Raw genomic sequence first — 21,327 nt, forward strand, 5'->3', positions numbered from 1 at the left:
AGGCATGTCCATGTATACAGAAAGGGTCGCTGGGGATTGTGCATGTGTATGCTTGCGAGAGGAAGAGTGCTTGTGATAAAGGTTAGTGAAAACAGTTGTAAATGGTTACGAGAGGGAGGGAGGGTTATATCTAGAGCATGTGTGCGAGAAAGACACATCGGGAGAGAGTGTGTGATTATGTGTGAGAGACCACCAATGGAGAGTGAAACTACACGTAAAAGACTGTTGTACACATTGATTAAAGATATAAATTGTATCCAAATATTAGGATGGGATCATGATATTTGCAATTCGCGTAAGGAGCAGTAATTGATCCATCAGACATCTAGATTCTATCGAATTTGAGCATGTCTATGTTATTATTCGACACAATTGATCCACATAGTTAGTATTTTGAACTCCAGACAATGCATCGCTTTAGCAATCGAATATAAACGTGAGTATAGTTCATGTTGTGTGTGTAAAGCACATTATACATACGAAAGTTGCACAATGAACATTATAAATAGCTACCTGTGAAGTAGCATACATTTGAATTCAACTTAAGGTGGTTTAAAAAATCGAATTCAACATGAAGTCCATTCAATTATTTGAATTTGATATCATGGCATTTGTAAATCATACCTAAATTATGGGGGCACCAATCTTTGCTCTGATTTTGTACATAATAGCATATGTAGTCGTGTACAAAATAGATTCAAATTTAGTTCCTCCATTCCAAAATAATCGTAGTTATAGGATTTTCAAGTGTCAAATTTCAAAAAGAAGCGGATAATTTAGTGAGGTTTTCAAACATACAAGGTCAAATATAACATTGTCTATTTAGGTCAATCCTCATAGTTCAAGAGTACTCTAAACGTGAATGCTTGTGTTTCAAAATTTTGAACGTAGCGCCAAAAGAGCCTCTACTTTGCCTGAAACCGTGCGAGACCAATGTTTGGTAGTACAAGGAAATTACTTTTCTAATAACTCCGACCCGTGAAACCTACCGGCTCGGCGTCCAAAGGTCTAAACCGGGGTAGGTTTGTAGCTTCATCTAGACGCCACGCAACCGCCTCCGAAAAACATTCATACACAATGGTCGCCTAAACACACATGCGCGCGGCCGAAATCGCTCCTGCCCACTATTTGGGACACCTGGGATAACCATCCTACCCCCGACCTGCAGTAGGTCCAAAATTTAAGAGGGGGGCAAAGTTTGTACTTTCCCCAAATTTCAAACAAGCGCGTCCCATCTTCTGTTCAAAAAGCCAAAAACAAGCGCGTCCCAGACCGAAACATGGTTCTCCCCCCCGTCCCCCCGCCCACCCATCCGATTCCCCATTCGTACTCCATGGGCGCCAAAACTACCTCTCCACCAGCCGTGAAACCCCAGCGTCCTCCGTCCACCACCCCATCCCACCCATCAACCGCCGCCCTCCTCCATCACGCCGAAGCCGATACCCCGACGTCGTCGTCCATCGCAACCTCAACCGCAACACCCTCCACGGCTAGTAGTTGAAGCCGAGGCCGAGCCGTCCATACCCGAGCCAGTTCAACCACGCTGTCCTGCGCCTCGCCGCTGCCGCTCCAACTTCACCACCGTCCACCGCACCGGAGCTGTTCCTGCTACGCCGTCCTTCGCCGCCTTGGATCTGCTTCCCCTCCGCCGATATACGGCCATGGCAACACAGTCAACAATTTGGCCATGGGTTTGTCCAAGGATCCACGGCTCTCCAGAACATCGGTTCCCCTAGGAAAAACAAGAATATCGCCGCGACATATCGATACCACACTGGCAACCGATAACGGTACTCCTCTTCCCTTATTCGTGCAAATCTTACGTGTCTGCTTGCATGGTATTCATCCCACAGAAGACACTAGTTGACCACTTCTTCTTCATACTAGATGTTCCTAGTAACTCGCGATGCACAATGTTTCTCCTCATATACTATTTCACCTTAGCTAGAGGTCCGTCGCCCCCCTGAATTTCAATTTCTGGCTAGTTGATTCCCAATTAACGGAAGCATTCCCCAGCGTAACAGGCGCTAGTACGCCTATTCTGCCATGGAAGCAGCGCCTTGGTGTTTATCTTAGGGGCATGTGCGGCCTAGAGCTACTGGCGCTCGATCTAGAGGTCGGCCGGGATTAAAGGGATGGCCTGGGGGCGCTGCCAAGCACAGTGGTGGTGTGCGGTCGAGGGGAGGGCGGGGCCGCGGAGGCAGGGGTCTGGGCCGGTGGTCGCTGGCGGTTTGAGAAAGATCGTCAATAGTGACTGGTGGGAGGTAGACGAAGGCCATCTGCCCGTTCCTTATAGATCGGACGGTTCATTAAGAAATCGACTGACCTATTTATTTTCGATCGACTATTATCTTAGATATGACCACATGTGGTGGTGTGCTGGAGGAGTACTTGCATTTCATGTGTTCATATATTACAAAATCATACGGAGTAGAATCTAATTTTGTTTGCCATGCAATGATGTAGAGCTATCATATGTCTCCTGTCATTTATTTTTCAGCCACCTGCTATCTGCTACTTTTAAAGTGCACTAGTTCTGCACACACTTCACCCATACTCTCACTATTGTGTTTTTATGCAAGGGTATTTCAGAGTCTGCCTCGAGAGAAGCAAAAAAGATAAGAGAGAAGTTGACCCAGCTTTCTTCGTGGTTAGGCACGACATGTTACAGCGCTATAAAGGGTGCATTGTTAGCAGATGAAGACGGTAAACGTAGCTCTGGAGTTAATGACCTCGCTCGCAATGAACCACCATCCCAGGTGCTTGCCTTAACTTCGCGGTGTCATATGTGGTTGCATGTTCCATATGGTGTCTAGCTTGTATTCGAAAGGCCGAAGTCGGTCTTTGGGGCTGTTTGGTTCTAGGCCTAGCATTGCCACACTTTGCCACATATTTTTTCCAAGCCTGCCTAAGGTTAGTTCATCAAAATGAAAGCCACAAGTTGGCAAGCCTAAGGGAATCTTGCCACATTTTTTGTGTGTATGCCATGTGGGGTCCAAGTGTGGCTTGCCTAAGGTGTGGCTTGAACCAAACACTCACCTAAGTTAGTCAAACTTGCCTAGCTTTAGGTGTGGCAACATTTGGCAAAGTTAGTCACAAAGCAAATAGCCCCATTTATTAAGATAAGGAAATATATTTTTTACATGAACCACCATCCCGTGAGCACTAGAAGACAAATAGCTAGTCAGGGCACTGGCTGAGCCAGTGACAAGCCCAGCAAAGATAGGCAACACCTGGAAGCCAAATAAAAAGCTGCGATGGTGGCGAAGCAGCCCGCCTCCCACCAGGCTCTCAGGTCCTAGATGATCATGCTCACCACTCCAGCCGGATGTCTAGCTCATATTGCTTCCAATTTGGTTAAATTGCATCTCCTTAGCTTACACATTATACCTTTGAATATGACATGTCGTTCTATTTTTGGTACATACTAGTATATCTGTGTATTAACCATGTTTCTTACATCAAACTAATGTTCTTGTGTATCCCTCATCAATCACTTATGATGAGGCAGGCAGGCAAGGGGACTACTCCTCATTTAAAGAATGCAGCGTCAGCCTCCCGACATGATTCTCAAGAAACATCAATGCTAGATGAAGATAGTGAACGTAGCTCTATAGTTGATTACAGCATTTCCCCTACACTAGCATCACGGGTGCTTGCTCTAACTTGGCAGCATGATATGTGGTTGCATGTTGCATATGGTGTGTAGATTGTAATTCTTCCAATCTGGTTAAACTGCATGTGCTAGTCTGCTTAGCTTATACATTATACCTGTTAATGTGACATGCCTTCCTGTATTTAGTACATAGTACATCTGTCTATTAAGCATGTTCTTACATAAAACTATTGTTTTTTTGTATCCTGCATCAATCAATATGATGAGACACCTTTAGTATATGCAGTGCGATATTAGTTGCATCTTTCATATGATTTAGTGAGGTTTCAAAAATAAGCGGATAATTTAGTGAGGTTTTCAAACATACAAGGTCAAATTTAACGTTGTCTAGTTCAAGAGTACTCTAAACGTGAATGGTTGTGTTTCAAAATTTCGAACGAAGCGCCAAAAGAGCCTCTACTCGCCCGAAACTGCGTGAGACCAATGTTTGGTAGTACAAGGAAATTACTTTTCTAATAACTCCGACCCGTGAAACCTACCGTCCCGACTTCCAAAGATCTAAAATAGGGTAGGTTTGTAGCTTCATCTAGACGCCACGCAACCGCCTCCGAAAAACATTCATACACAATGGCCGCCTAAGCACACATGCGCGCGGCCAAAATCGCTCCCGCCCACTATTTGGGACACCTGGGATTACCATCCTACCCCCGACCTGCAGTAGGTCCGAAATTTAAGAGGGGGGAAAAGTTTGTAGTTTCCCCAGATTTCAAACAAGCGCATCCCATCTTCTGTTAAAAAAAGCCACAAACAAGCGCGTCCCAGACCAAAACATGGTTCCCCCCTCCCCCCGCCCACCTGTACGATTCCCCATTCATACTCCATGGGTGCAAAAACTACCTCTCCACCAGCCGCGAAACCCTAGCGTCCTCCATCCGCCACCCCATCCCACCCATCAACCGCCGACCTCCTTCATCACGCTGGAGCCGATACACCGACCTCGTCGTCCACCGCAACCTCAACTGCAACGCCCTCCACGGCTAGTAGTTGAAGCCGAGGCCGAGCCATCCGTACCCGAGCTAGTTCAACCACGCTGTCCTGCGCCTCACCACTGCCGCTCCAACTACGCCGCCGTACACCGCACCGGAGTTGTTCCTGCTACGCCATCCTTCACCGCCTCGGATCTGCTTCCCCTCCATCGATATACGGCCATGGCAACAAAGTCAATAATTTGGCCATGGGTTTGTCCAAGGATCCACGGCTCTCCAAAACATCGGTTCCCCCGGGAGAAAAAATAAAACCGCCGCGACATATGGAGGAGACCACACTGGCAACCGATAAGGGTACTCTTGTTCCCTTATTCATACAAATCTTACGTGTCTGCTTGCACGGTATTCATCCCATAGTAGACACTTGTTGGCCGCTTCTTCTTGATACTAGATGCTCCTAGTAACTCGTGATGCACAAGGTTTCTCCTCATATACTATTTCACCTTAGCTAGAGGTCTGTCGCCCCTTGAATTTTAATTCCTGGTCAGTTGATTCCCAATTAACGGAAGCATTCCCCGATGTAACATGCGCTAGTACGCCTATTACACCGGGGAAGCAGCGACTCGGTGTTTATCTTAGGGGCGTGTGGGGCCTAGAGCTACTGGCACCTGATCTAGAGGTCGGCCGAGATTAAAGGGATGGCCTGGGGGCGCTGCCAAGCAAGGCGGTGGTGTGAGGTCGAGGGGAGGGCGGGGCGGCGGAGGCAGGGGTCTGGGCCAGTGGTCGCTGGCGGTTCGAGAAAGATCGTCAACAGTGATTGGAAGGAGGTAGATGAAGGCCATCTGCCCGTTCCTTATAGATCGGACGGTTCATTAAAAAAATCCACTGACCTATTTATTTTCAATCGACTGTTATCTTGATATGACCACATGTGGTGGTGTGCAGGAGGAGTACCTGCATTTCCTGTGCTCATATATTACAAAATCATATGGGGTAGAATCTAATTTTGTTTGCCATGCAATGTTGTAGAGCTATCATATGTCTCCTATCATTTATTTTTCAGCCACCTGCTATACGCTACTTTTACAGTGCACTAGTTATGCACACACTTCACCCATACTCTCACTATTGTGTTTTTATGCAAGGGTATTTCAGAGTCTGCCTCGAGAGAAGCAGCAAAGAAAAGAGAGAAGTCGCGCAACTTTCTTCGCGGGTAGGCACGACACTTTACAACACTATAAAGGGTGCAGTGTCAGCAGATAGAGACGGTAAACGTAGCTCTGGAGTTGATGACCTCGCTCGCAATGAACCACCATCCCAGGTGCTTGCTTTAACTTCGCGGTGTCATATGTGGTTGCATGTTCCATATGGTGTCTAGCGTGTATTCGAAAGGCCGAAGTCGGTCTTTATTAAGATAAGGAAAGATATTTTTTACATGAACCACCATCCCGTGAGCACCAGAAGACAAATAGCTAGTCAGGGCACTGGCCGAGCCAGTGACAAGCCCGGCAAAGACATGCATCACCTGGAAGCCAACTAAAAAGCCGCGATGGTGGCGAAGCGGCCCGCTTCCCACCAGGCTCTCGGGTCCTAGATGATCATGCTCACCACTCCAGCCGGATGTCTAGCTTGTATTGCTTCCAATTTGGTTAAATTGCATCTGCTTACCTTACACATTATACCTTTGAATATGACATGCCTTTCTGTTTTTGGTACATACTAGTACATCTGTGTATTAACCATGTTCTTACATCAAACTAGTGTTCTTGTGTATCCCTCATCAATCACTTATGATGAGGTAGTCAGGCAAGTGGACTACCCCTCATTTAAAGAATGCAGCGTCAGCCTCCCGACATGATTCTCAAGAAATAGCAAGGCTAGATGAAGATAGTGAATGTAGCTCTGTAGTTGATTACCGCATTTCCCCTACACTAGCATCAAAGGTGCTTGCTCTAACTTGGCAGCGTGACATGTGGTTGCATGTTGCATATGGTGTCTAGATTGTAATTCTTCCAATCTGGTTAAATTGCATGTGTTATTCTGCTTAGCTTATACATTATACTTGTTAATGTGACATGCCTTCCCGTATTTAGTACATAGTACATCGGTCTATTAAGCATGTCCTTACATAAAATTATTGTTTTCTGTATCCCGCATCAATCAATATGATGAGACACCTTTAGTATATGCAGTGCGATATTAGTTGCACCTTCCATATGATTTATAGCGTGCGCTGCTTCTAATTTGTTGAAATTCCATTTATGATGGGACGCTTTTAACTTGGCAGAGTCATATTGGTTGCATCTTTCATGTGGTGTCTGTTGGGGAACGTAGCAGAAATTCAAAATTTTCCTACGAGTCACCAAGATCTATCTATGGAGAGACCAGCAACGAGGGGAAGGAGAGTGCATCTACATACCCTTGTAGATCGCTAAGCGGAAGCGTTCAAGAGAACGGGGTTGAAGGAGTCGTACTCGTCGTGATCCAAATCACCGGAGATCCTAGTGTCGAACGGACGGCACCTCTGCGTTCAACACACGTACAGCCCGGTGACGTCTCCCATGCCTTGATCCAGCAAGGAGAGAGGGAGAGGTTGAGGAAGACTTCGTCCAGCAGCAGCACAACGGCGTGGTGGTGATGGAGGACCGTGGCAATCCTGCAGGGCTTTGCCAAGCACCGCGGGAGAGGAGGAGTACTTGGGAGAGGGGGAGGGCTGCGCCAGAACTTGGGGTGCGGCTGCCCTCCCACCCCTCCACTATTTATAGGTGGGGGGAAGAGGGGGCCGGCCCCCTTAGATCCCATCTAGGGTTGGGGGCGGCGGCCAAGGGGGGAGGAGTGCCTCCCAAGTCAAGTGGAGGCCCTCCCCCTTAGGGTTTCCCCCTTCCCATGCGCATGGGCTTTGGGGGGGCTGGTGCCGCTGGCCCATTAAGGCTAGGGCGCCCCCCTACAGCCCATGCTACTGTATTGGACGTGGTGGAACAATTTCCGGACCTCCGGACCCCTCCGGAATCCTCCGGAACCTTCTGGAAGCTTCCCGGTACAATACCGAAAAAACCCGAACTTTTTCCGAAACCCGAACAACAACTTTCCATATATAAGTCTTTACCTCCGGACCATTCCGGAACTCCTCGTGACATCCAGGATCTCATTCGGGACTCCGAACAACATTCGGTAACCACATACAAACTTCCTTTATAACCCTAGCGTCATCGAACCTTAAGTGTGTAGACCCTACGGGTTCGGGAGACATGTAGACATGACTGAGACGTTCTCCGGTCAATAACCAACAGCGGGATCTGGATACCCATGTTGGCTCCCACATGTTCCACGATGATCTCATCGGATGAACCATGATGTCAAGGACTCAATCGATCCCGTATACAATTCCCTTTGTCTAGCGGTATTGTACTTGCCCGAGATTCGATCGTCGGTATGCCGATACCTTGTTCAATCTCGTTACCGGCAAGTCTCTTTACTCGTTCCGTAACACATCATCCCGTGATCAACCCCTTGGTCACATTGTGCACATTATGATGATGTCCTACCGAGTGGGCCCAGAGATACCTCTCCGTTACACGGAGTGACAAATCCCAGTCTCGATTCGTGCCAACCCAACAGACACATTTGGAGATACCTGTAGTGCACCTTTATATCCACCCAGTTACGTTGTGACGTTTGGTACACCCAAAGCATTCCTACGGTATCCGGGAGTTGCACAATCTCATGATCTAAGGAAAAGATACTTGACATTAGAAAAGCTTTAGCATACGAACTACGATCTTTGTGCTAGGCTTAGGATTGGGTCTTGTCCATCACATCATTCTCCTAATGATGTGATCCCGTTATCAATGACATCCAATGTCCATGGTCAGGAAACCGTAACCATCCATTGATCAACGAGCTAGTCAACTAGAGGCTTACTAGGGACATGGTGTTGTCTATGTATCCACACATGTATCTGAGTTTCCTATCAATACAATTATAGCATGGATAATAAATGATTATCATGAACAAGGAAATATAATAATAACTAATTTATTATTGCCTCTAGGGCATATTTCCAACAGTCTCCCACTTGCACTAGAGTCAATAATCTAGTTCACATCACCATGTGATTAACACTCATACGTCACATCGCCATGTGACCAACATCCAAAGAGTTTACTAGTGTCATTAAACTAGTTCACATCATCATGTGATTAAGACTCAATGAGTTCTGGGGTTTGATCATGTTTTGCTCGTGAGAGAGGTTTTAGTCAACGGGTCTGCAACATTCAGGTCCGTATGTACTTCGCAAATCTCTATGTCATATTGTAAATTCTGCTTCCACGCTCCACTTGGAGCAATTCCAAATGGTTGTTCCACTATACGTATCCGGTTTGCTACTCAGAGTCACTCGGATAGGTGTTAAAGCTTGCATTGATGTAACCCTTTACATCAAACTCTTTATCACCTCCATAATCGAGAAACATATCCTTATTCCTCTAAGGATAACTTTGACCGCTATCTGGTGATCCACTCCTCGATCACCTTTGTACCCTCTTGCCAGATAAGTAGCAAGGCACACATCAGGTGCGGTACACAGCATAGCATACTGTAGAGCCTACGTCTATAGCATAGGGGACGACCTTCGTCCTTTCTCTTTTTTTTCTGCCATGGTCGAGCTTTAAGTCTTAACTTCATACCTTACAACTCAGCCTAGAACTCCTTCTTTGACTGATCCATCTTGAACACCTTCAAGATCATGTCAAGGTATGTGCTCATTTGAAAGTACCATTTAGCATTTTTTGATCTATCCTCATAGATCTTGATGCTCAATGTTCAAGCAGCTTATTCCAGGTTTTCTATTGAAAAACACCTTTCAAATAACCCTATATGCTTTCCAGAAAATTCTACATCATTTCTGATCATCAATATGTCAACAACATATACTCATCAGAAATTCTATAGTGATCCCACTCACTTCTTTGGAAATACAAGTTTCTCATAAACCTTGTATAAACCTAAAATCTTTGATCATCTTATCAAAGTGTATATTCCAACTCCGAGATGCTTACTCTAGTCCATGGAAGGATCGCTGGAGCTAGCATACCTTTTAGCATCCTTAGGATCGACAAAACCTTTCTGATTGTATCACATACAACCTTTCCTTACGAAAACTAGTAAGGAAACTCGTTTTGACATCCATCTGCCAGATTTCATAAATGCAGCTTGTGCTAACATGATTCCGACGGACTTTAAGCATCGCTACGGATGAGAAAATCTCATCGTAGTCAACTCCTTGAACTTGTGAAAAACTCTTCGCCACAAGTCGAACTTCATAGATGGTGACATTACCATCCACGTCCGTCTTCTTCTTAAAGATCCATTTATCTCAATGGCTTGCCGATCATTGGGCAAGTCCACCAAAGTCCATGCTTTGTTCTGATACATGGATCCTATCTCGGATTTCATGGCTTCTAACCATTTACCGGAATTTGGGCCCACCATCGCTTCTCCATAGCTCGTAGGTTCATTGTTGTCTAGCAACATGACCTTCAAGACAGGATTACTGTACCACTCTAAAGCAGTACGCATCCTTGTCACCCTACGAGGTACGGTAGTGACTTGATCTGAAGTTTCATGATCACTATCATAGGCTTCTACTTCAATTGGTGTAGGTACCACAGGAACAACTTCCTGTGCCCTGCTACACACTAGTTGTAGTGACGGTTCAATAACCATATCAAGTCTCCACCATCCTCCCACTCAACTTTTCGAGACAAACTTTTCCTCGAGAAAGGACCCGATTCAAGAAACAATCCCTATTGCTTTCGGATCTGAATTAGGAGGTATACCCAACTGTTTTGGGTGTCCTATGAAGATGCATTTTATCCTCTTTGGGTTCGAGCTTATCAACCTGAAACTTTTTCACATAAGCGCCGCAGCCCCAAACCTTTAAGAAATGACAGCTTAGGTTTCTCTAAACCATAGTTTATACGGTGTCATCTCAACGGAATTACGTGGTGCCCTATTTAAAGTGAATGTGGTTGTCTCTAATGCCTAACCCATAAACGATAGTGGTAATTCGATAAGAGACATCATGGTATGCACCATATCCAATAGGGTGCAGTTATGATGTTCGGACACACCATCACACTATGGTGTTCCAGGCGGTATTAATTGTGAAACAATTTCCACAATGTCTTAATTGCGTGCCAAAGCTTGTAACTCAGATACTCATCTCTATGATCATATCATAGACATTTTATCCTCTTATCACAATGATCTTCAACTTCACTCTGAAATTACTTGAACCATTCAATAATTGTGTTTCATCAAGTAAATATACTCAACATCTACTCGAATCATCTGTGAAGTAAGAACATAACGATATTCACTGCATGCCTCAGCACTCATTGGACTGCACACATCAAAATGTGTTACTTCCAACAAGTTGCTATCTTGTTCCATCTTACTGAAAACGAGGCTTGTCAGTCATCTTGCCTATGTGGTATGATTTGCATATCTCAAGTGATTCAAAATCAAGTGAGTCCAAACGATCCATCTGCATGGAGTTTCTTCATGCGTATACACCAATAGACATGGTTTGCATGTCTCAAACTTTTCAAAAACGAGTGAGTCCAAAGATCCATCAACATGGAGCTTCTTCATGTGTTTTACACCAATATGACTTACATGGCAGTGCCACAAGTAAGTGGTACTATCATTACTAATTTTTGGCATGAAAATGTGTATCACTACGATCGAGATTCAATAAACCATTCTTTTAGGTGCAAGACCATTGAAGGTATTATTCAAATAAATAGAGTAACCATTATTCTCCTTAAATGAATAACCGTATTGCGATAGACATAGTCCAATCATGTCTATGCTCAACGCAAACACCAAATCTCGATGATAGAGGGAGCGTGCGATGCTTGATCACATCAACCTTGGAAACACTTCCAATACATATCGTCAGCTCACCTTTAGCTAGTCTCCGTTTATTCCATAGCTTTTATTCCGAGTTACTAACACTTAGCAACCGGACTGGTATCTAATACCCTGGTGCTACTAGGAGTACTAGTAAAGTACACATTAACATAATGTATATCCAATATACTTCTATCGACCTTGCCAGCCTTCTTATCTCCCAAGTATCTAGGGTAATACTACTCCAGTGGCTGTTCCCCTTATTACAGAAGCACTTAGTCTCGGTTTTGGGTTCAACCTTGGGTTTCTTCACTGGAGCAGCAACTGATTTGCCGTTTCATGAAGTGTCCCTTCTTGCCCTTGCCCTTCTTGAAACTAGTGGTTTCACCAACCATCAACAATTGATGCTCCTTCTTGATTTCTACTTTCGCGGTGTCAAACATCAAGAATACCTCAAGGATCATCTATCACTGATATGTTATAGTTCATCACGAAGCTCTAGCAGCTTGGTGGCAACGACTTTGGAGAAACATCACTATCTCATCTGGAAGATCAACTCCCACTCGATTCAAGTGATTGTTGCACTCAGACAATCTGAGCACAAGCTCAACGATTGAGCTTTTCTCCGTTAGTTTGCAGGCTAAGAAAATTGTCGGAGGTCTTATACCTCTTGACGTGGGCACAAGCCTGAAATCCCAATTTCAGCCCTCGAAACATCTCATATGTTCCGCGACATTTCGAAAAACGTCTTTGGTGCCTCAACTCTAAATCGTTTAACTGAACTATCACGTAGTTATCGTGTATGTCCGATGTTCGCAACATCCACAGACGACGATTGGGGTTCAGCACACTAAGCGATGCATTAAGGACATAAGCTTTCTACTGTCCGCATAATCGCTACTGTCAACTTTCAACTATATTTTCTCTAGGAACATATGTAAACAGTGGAACTAAAGCGCGAGCTTACGGCATAATTTGCAAAGATCTTTTGACTATGTTCAGGATAATTAAGTTCATCTCATGAACTCCCACTCAGATAGACATCCCTCTAGTCATCTAAGTGATTACATGATCCGAGTCAACTAGGCCGTGTCCGATCATCACGTGAGACGGACTAGTCATCATTGGTGAACATCTTCATGTTGATCATATCCTCCATACGACTCATGCTCGACCTTTCGGTCTCTTGTGTTCCGAGGCCATGTCTGTACATGCTAGGCTCGTCAAGTTAACCTAAGTGTTTCGCATGTGTAAATCTGGCTTACACCCGTTGTATGTGAACGTAAGAATCTATCACACCCGATCATCACGTGGTGCTTCGAAACGACGAACTTTCGCAACGGTGCACAGTTAGGGGGGACACTTTCTTGAAATTTTAATGAGGGATCATCTTATTTACTACCGTCGTTCTAAGCAAATAAGATATATAAACATGATAAACATCACATGCAATCAAATAGTGACATGATATGGCCAATATCATTTTGCTCCTTTTGATCTCCATCTTCGGGGCTCCATGATCATCATCGTCACCGGCATGACACCATGATCTCCATCATCATGATATCCATCATCGTGTCTTCATGAAGTTGTCTCGCCAACTATTACTTCTACTACTATAGCTACCGGTTAGAAATAAAGTAAAGTAATTACATGGCGTTGTCCATTGACACATAGGTCATACAATAAATTAAGACAACTCCTATGGCTCCTGCCGGTTGTCATACTCATCGACATGCAAGTCGTGATTCCTATTACAAGAACATGATCAATCTCATACATCACATATCATTCATCACATTCTTTTTGGCCATATCACATCACATAGCATACCCTGCAAAAACAAGTTAGACGTCCTCTAATTGTTTTTTGCATGTTTTACGTGGCTGCTATGGGTTTCTAGCAAGAACGTTTCTTACCTATGCAAAAACCACAACGTGATATGTCAATTGCTATTTACCCTTCATAAGGACCCTTTTCATTGAATCCGATCCGACTAAAGTGGGAGAGACTGGCACCCGCTAGCCACCTTATGCAACAAGTGCATGTTAGTCGGTGGAACCTGTCTCACGTAAGAGTACGTGTAAGGTCGGTCCGGGCCGTTCATCCCACGATGCCGCCGAATCAAGATTGTACTAGTAACGGTAAGCATATTGAACAAAATCAACGCCCACAACTACTTTGTGTTCTACTCGTGCAAAGAATCCACGCAATAGACCTAGCTCATGATGCCACTGTTGGGGAACGTAGCAGAAATTCAAATTTTTCCTACGAGTCACCAAGATCTATCTATGGAGAGACCAGAAACGAGGGGAAGGAGAGTGCATCTACATACCATTGTAGATCGCTAAGCGGAAGCATTCAAGAGAACGGGGTTGAAGGAGTCGTACTCGGCGTGATCCAAATCACCGGAGATCCTAGTGCCGAACAGATGGCACCTCCGCGTTCAACACACGTACAGCCCGGTGACGTCTCCCATGCCTTGATTCAGCAAGGAGAGAGGGAGAGGTTGAGGAAGAATCCGTCCAGCAGCAGCACAACGGCGTGGTGGTGATGGAGGAGCGTGGCAATCCTGTAGGGCTTCGCCAAGCACCGCGGGAGAGGAGGAGTACTTGGGAGAGGGGGAGGGCTGCACCAGAACTTGGGGTGCGGCTGCCCTCCCACCCCTCCACTATTTATAGGTGGGGGGAAGAGGGGGAAAGCCCCCTTAGATCCCATCTAGGGTTGGGGGAGGCGGCCAAGGGGGGAGGAGTGCATCCCAAGTCAAGTGGAGGCCCTCCCCCTTAGGGTTTCCCCCTTCCCATGCGCATGGGCTTTGGGGGGGGCTGGTGCCCCTGGCCCATTAAGGCTAGGGCGCCCCCCTACTGCCCATGCTACTGTATTGGACGTGGTGGAACAATTTCCGGACCTCCGGACCCCTCCGGGATCCTCCGGAACCTTCTGGAAGCTTCCCGGTACAATACCGAAAAAACCCGAACTTTTTCCGAAACCCGAACAACAACTTTCCATATATAAATCTTTACCTCCGGACCATTCCGGAACTCCTCGTGACGTCCGGGATCTCATCCGGGACTCCGAACAACATTCGGTAACCACATACAAACTTCCTTTATAACCCTAGCGTCATCGAACCTTAAGTGTGTAGACCCTACGGGTTCGGGAGACATGTAGACATGACCGAGACGTTCTCCGGTCAATAACCAACAGCGGGATCTGGATACCCATGTTGGATCCCACATGTTCCACGATGGTCTCATCGGATGAACCACGATGCCAAGGACTCAATCGATCCCGTATACAATTCCCTTTGTCTAGCGGTATTGTACTTGCCCGAGATTCGATCGTCGGTATGCCGATACCTTGTTCAATCTCGTTACCGGCAAGTCTCTTTACTCGTTCCGTAACACATCATCTCGTGATCAACCCCTTGGTCACATTGTGCACATTATGATGATGTCCTACCGAGTGGGCCCAGAGATACCTCTCCGTTACACGGAGTGACAAATCCCAGTCTCGATTCGTGCCAACCCAACAGACACTTTCGGAGATACCTGTAGTGCACCTTTATAGCCACCCAGCTATGTTGTGACGTTTGGTACACCCAAAGCATTCCTACGGTATCCGGGAGTTGCACAATCTCATGGTCTAAGGAAAAGATACTTGACATTAGAAAAGCTTTAGCATACGAACTACGATCTTTGTGCTAGGCTTAGGATTGGGTCTTGTCCATCACATCATTCTCCTAATGATGTGATCCCGTTATCAATGACATCTGATGCCCATGGTCAGGAAACCGTAACCATCCATTGATCAACGAGCTAGTCAACTAGAGGCTTACTAGGGACATGGTGTTGTCTATGTATCCACACATGTATCTGAGTTTCCTATCAATACAATTATAGCATGGATAATAAACGATTATCATGAACAAGGAAATATAATAATAACTAATTTATTATTGCCTCTAGGGCATATTTCCAACAGCGTCTAGCTTGCATTGCTTCTTATTTGTTGGAATGGTTCCTGCTTAGTTTACACAAATAGTTGTGAACATTCCATGTCGTCCTGTTTTTCGTACATATTTCATCCTGGTATCATGTGTTTGCCTTACATCAAAGTAGTGATTGTTAGTATCATGCATGGATGAGTTCTGAAGAGAGAATTTTATTGCTTTTTCTTGTCGGTTTTACTTGACAATTCAAAATCAATAAAGCGGAAGGAAGTTAGCAAGGCAGCGGATAAAGGTGCTCCTTCCAAACGGAGGGCCTCTACAGTTTCTACTCCTCCATGCCCCCAAGATGATTTCCAAGACAACACATGCATAGACACTCAACGTAGTTGTGTTTATGATGAGCACGTCTCCCCTAGTGCACCATCATCGGTGCTCCCTCTAACTTGGCACTGTTATATGTGGTTGCATGTTATGTGTGATGTCTAGCTTGTATTGCTTCTAATTTTATTGAATTCCATCTGCTTACTTTACACATTATACTTGAATAAGACACGTGTTCCTGTTTCTAGAACATACAATATTTGTCTATCACACCATGTTCTTAGATCAAATTACTACTATTGTGTAACCTGCAACAATCACTTATCATAAGACATGTTTGACTTCGAAGTGTGATATAGGTTACATCTCGCATTCTTTTCTAGCTTGTACTACTAATTTCTTGAAATGACACTTATGATGAGACAGTTTTAACTTGGTAGAGTGATATTCATTGCATATTTCATATGGTGTCTAGCTTTCATTGCTTCTAATTTGTTGAAATGCCTTCTCCTTAGTTTACACATCATAAGCTGTGAATATGCAATGATGTGAATATGCAATGGCACTAATGACGAGAGACCTCTAACTTGGTAGTGTCATGTTGTTTGCATCTTGCATATGATTTATTTCTTGTACTACTTCACATTTGTTTAAATGCCATTTATGATGAAACACTGTTAACTTGGTAGAGCGATATTTGTAGCATCTTCCATATGGTGTCTACCTTCCATTGCATTGCTTCTAATTTAGTGAAATGTCTTCTGCTTAGTTTACACACCATAGTTCTGGGGGTCTCTTCCGTCCTGTTTTTCGTACATATTACATCCACCTATCATGTGGTTGTCTAACATCAAAGTTCAGTTTGTCTACATCATGAATCAATTTGTTCTGAAGAACTAAATTGTTATTCTTTTTTCTTGTCGGCTTGACTTAACATGGCATAGAGAAAGAGGAAGAAACACAGAATGGCAGGGAATGGGAAGCGGATGAATCCTGCAGATTTTGCTGGTACTGATGGTGTAATAGAAGGTCAAAGTCTAGCGGAAAATTCTACAAACAGGGTATCCCATGGTACACGAGCTACAGAAAAAGCCAAATAGAAACAAATAGCTGCCACCAAACGAGCAAAGACAGCCCTAGTTCTTGCAACACCTTCCACAGTAATACCAGTTGCACGAGCTACTTGTGCGTCAACTGAGCTAGCAGCACGTTCCCAAGATCCCTTACCACCTGACACTACTTCCCAAGCACTCTTGACACAAGACGATTTGGCAATATCAGATGAACCTTGTGAGCTTCAACATCAAGAAGGTAGTTGCTAGAGTCAAGTTACAGTTGCATGCTTCTTTATATGTAGTCTCACAGTTTGATGTACACTAACACTTCCTATGTTTGTTGTTGGACTAGCATCTAGGCGCAAGAGGAAACAAACATTAGGGATAATTCTCGATAGGTTAACCAAATCTAGAAGAGGAAGAATGGAGATCCGTTTTGAGGCAGGTTCAAAAAGGCCACGTGATGCTACAGAGTCAGCTGAGTTAGTATCAGAGGCAGCGGTTGCCGTTAGGTGTCATGTACATATCCTCCCAACATGGATTCAGTACAGGAATGACAAAGACAAAACCCAGTTCAACACCTTCCTCGACCATTTATCTGTAAGTATGGTTATGTATGGAAACTAGTAATATCGTCTTGCTCTGTCCCAAACTTTCTAGGTTGCTGATAATGAGACTCCCATAATTTTCAATAGATGAGGTTCAAGTTGGATAGCCAAGATGATGCAACTAGACAAGCTTGAACCCATGTTTTCAAGTCTGCTCTGCGACAGTATCGGTATAACTTGAGGAAAACTCACTTTGGAGGCAAGGCTAACAGTGAACTTTCCCAAACATCTCCAGTGGAAAATATATCAGATGAAGACTGGAGGGCCTTGTTAAACACTAGTCTTATCCGAAGTATCAGGTACATTATATATATATGTGTGATCATATCACATGTTGAAGTCTTATTTAAGCATGTGCCACACAAATCAATCTTCTTGTAGGTGAACTGTTCAAAGAACAAGGCCAACCATAGAAAGTGAAATTCCAACAGATGACGGGATCTTGTAGCTATATTGCACACTGCGAGGCTCTTGTAATTAGCTGATGTTTCACTCTTTTCGATGTACCATATTATCAGATCCATATTGACTTGTTCCAAATGCAGAGGAAAGCCCACAAGGACCAAAAAGTAACTGAACCAAATGTTGTGGAAATCTTCAAGGATTGTCACACCAGCAACAAGAAAGGCATGACTACACCAGTCAAAGACACTATTGTAAGTCCTTAATCCTCATGCCTTTTAACTAGTACTTACTCTGACTTGCGCCTTGAATTGCATGGTTTGCAGCCAATGTCTATTACTCTTTTCAATTTTATACACAATTGTGTTAGCGTATCATTGCACCTTACAAGGTTTAAAAGAGAGGAGTGATGTTCCTTTGATCTTGACCTGTAATCTAGTTCTGTGTTGGACTTGCCCACACAACGTTACAATTGCATGTTTGTTTGTTCTCAGTTGTTTTGTGATATGGATGATGTCATACTATGCTTACCGTATTATAAACTTCATCTCTTTATCCTTAGCCCTCAATACAATGTGAAGAAATAGACAATACATTAGTGATGGTACATGGTCATATGTTTGGAACCTGGTTTTATTATGTAATTTGCAATAAAATACAACTAATATTTTACATGGGTTCACCAGAATAAGTTCTGTATATAGACCAAAGCTATTTTGTTTGGTTTTGCTGCCTCCTTAATATCTTCTGTTCTGGTACAACTAATGTAAAAAACTCAACTTTTCAGTGAGCTATGGAAAAAATGGTGGAACCACCACCTTCTGAAGGTGGCAAGGCAACTATAACCGCAATGTCAGCTCTTGTTGCAGTGGGTCAGTACCTGTTCACTAACAGTGCCAAAAGCACGTTCGTGCGTAATACGGGGTTGGTTGTTAAGGCAATCTCGTCCAAACTGCCTCATGATCAAGATATGTAAGCTCAAAGCAATGTTGTATCTGCGCTTCAGACACAAGTCCATTTCCTAACAGAGACCCTTTGTGAAACAAGGAGAGACATTGTTCGATGTCGTCAAGATATGCATGGTTTTGAAACCAGTCTATCAGACATTTGCTATGTTGTTCAGGAGCCTAGGAGAAATGAAGGTGAAGGTTATGGTGCTCCATCGGACAATACATCATGAAAACGTAACAGTCAGGTCAAATGAACTGAGCTTCTGAACTTCTGGTGGTGCATTTATCTGCTAGGCTGTTAAGTTTTATGCCAACCTTCCTTTTGTTTTATAGTTGTAATTTGTTTTGGTGCGATACAAAATTTGCTCTTAACGTGCAGCCACCGGCTGAAGAAAACAACAAGCCATTTTTGTATAGTGTAGGGTGTTCCCTATATTTGCATTGGTGGCGATCTTTGATGCCGAGTGGATGTAATCTGTGCAATCGCCTTAATATCCTAGCATTAGTTTCGGCCTTATTTATTTCCTAGTCTTCCTTTTCCCTGGTTTGCTAGTGGCCGCAACAACCATGGGCCATATACGGGTCATAGGATCCATGGGTCTCCTATGGGCCGTCGATAAAAGGGCCTCCAACAGGGTCGTAGAATCGGTAGGCCTCAGGCCGTCGAATAAATGGGTCTACATGGGCCGTAAACGGGCGCAATTGGTATCGGCCCAGCACGGTAATGGGCCATTAACACGCCGGAGGATAACAAAGGCTTAATTTTGTCACAGGCATAACGGGTCGTTAATGGGTCGGAATATAGGACATGCTGGAAACGGCGCAACGGGTTAACAGGCCAGAAACGGGCCAACTCTTGCCATGGGCCGAATGTGGCCCATTAGGGGAACAGACCAGTAACGGGCCGGAAGTAATCAAGGGCCGGAAAGGAGCCCAAGAACGTATGGGCCGTCAATAGGCCGAAAGTTAACATGGGCTAGAAACGGCCCATGTGAATCACGTGCTGTTAATGGGTACAAAGAAATTTACTGTTCATTATGGGCTAGAGTCACTGTGGGCATCTAAAGGGCCTAAAGATACGAAGGCCTCATATGGGCCAAAATACGTCATGGGCCATACATGGGGCAAAAGTGAAACGGGCTGGTGTTATATTCAACGGCCCACATGACGTTGTTGGGCCGATTTCCTTTAGGGCCTAATGGGTCGTGAGCTACCGGGCCGTAAAATGGGCTATTTGCGAAGAGACCGTTAACAGGCTTTTCATGGGCCAGCCCGTTAACTTTTGACCAAGTCAAACGGGTCGACTTTGTAAGCTAAATGGGCTAGTGGTGGGCCGTCACACGTTTCGACATATCATAGGCGCCTATCTGACCCACTGACGAGCTAACACGTGTTTCGTCTGGCCAATAAGAATTTTACACGTGGAAATTTCCCATTGGTCCGGGCTGTTACCGGGTTATCGGATCCAAAACCCGACCCGATAGCTTAACGGCGTTCCATTACGGTGGATGCCACATGTCGGTCACCCTTGACGAAAGCACTTCTGTGATGCGCGATTTATCGTCATGGAAGTGGACACTTCCGTGATGATAATTTTGGTAATGTCATGGAACACTTCTACGACAGCACATGTATGGCTATCTTGATTCTGTCATAAAATCGTCACGGATGTACATGCATGAAAAAAATGCGACGTACTGTGACAAACACGTATCATCACGGAAGTGTATTTTTTGTAGTGGAACCGAGTTCAAGAACACTCCTCAGCAGAATGGTGTCATGGAGTGCAAGAACAGGACTCTTGTTGAGATGGCTCACACTATGCTTGATGAATACAAGACACCTCCTCGTTTCTGGCCTGACGTTGTTGACACGGTGTGCCACATCATCAATAGGGTATATCTTCACAAATTCTTCAAAAAGACCTTCTATGAACTCCTCACTGACAAGAAACCCAATGTGAGTTATTTCAAAGTCTTCAGTGCTAAATGCTGGAATAGAGATCCTCATCACAATTATAAATTTTCCCCGAAAGCACATGAGGGTTTTATGCTTGGTTACGGAAAGGACTCGCACACCTACAGAGTCTTCAACACCTATCACCACAAGGTTGTTGAAACTGTATATGTGCGGTTCAATGAAACTAACGGCTCACAAAAAGAGCACCTACCTCCTGTGCTAGATGAAATGTCACCTGAGGAATCCATCAAGTTCAAGGCTATTGAGGATGTTATACCCACTAAAGAATCTGCTGAAGAAGTCATTCTAGAACGTGAAGAAAATCATGCTGGTGCACCTCAAGGAAATGGCTCTGAAGAAAATGCTGAGCCAAATCAAAGTCGTCAACCTGCTCATCCTCGCGTTGCAAACGAAGTGTAGATTGAGAGAATCATCGATGACATCAATGCACCAGGTCCTCTCACACACTCAAAAGCTTCACATTACTTTTGTGGGCATTTTGCTTTTGTCTCTATCACAGATCCCACCAAAGTTGATGAGGCATTTCTAGAGCTTGAGTGGAT

The sequence above is a fragment of the Triticum aestivum genome, chromosome 1B (genome assembly GCF_018294505.1).
Source record: "Triticum aestivum cultivar Chinese Spring chromosome 1B, IWGSC CS RefSeq v2.1, whole genome shotgun sequence".
Taxonomy (NCBI): domain Eukaryota; kingdom Viridiplantae; phylum Streptophyta; class Magnoliopsida; order Poales; family Poaceae; genus Triticum; species Triticum aestivum.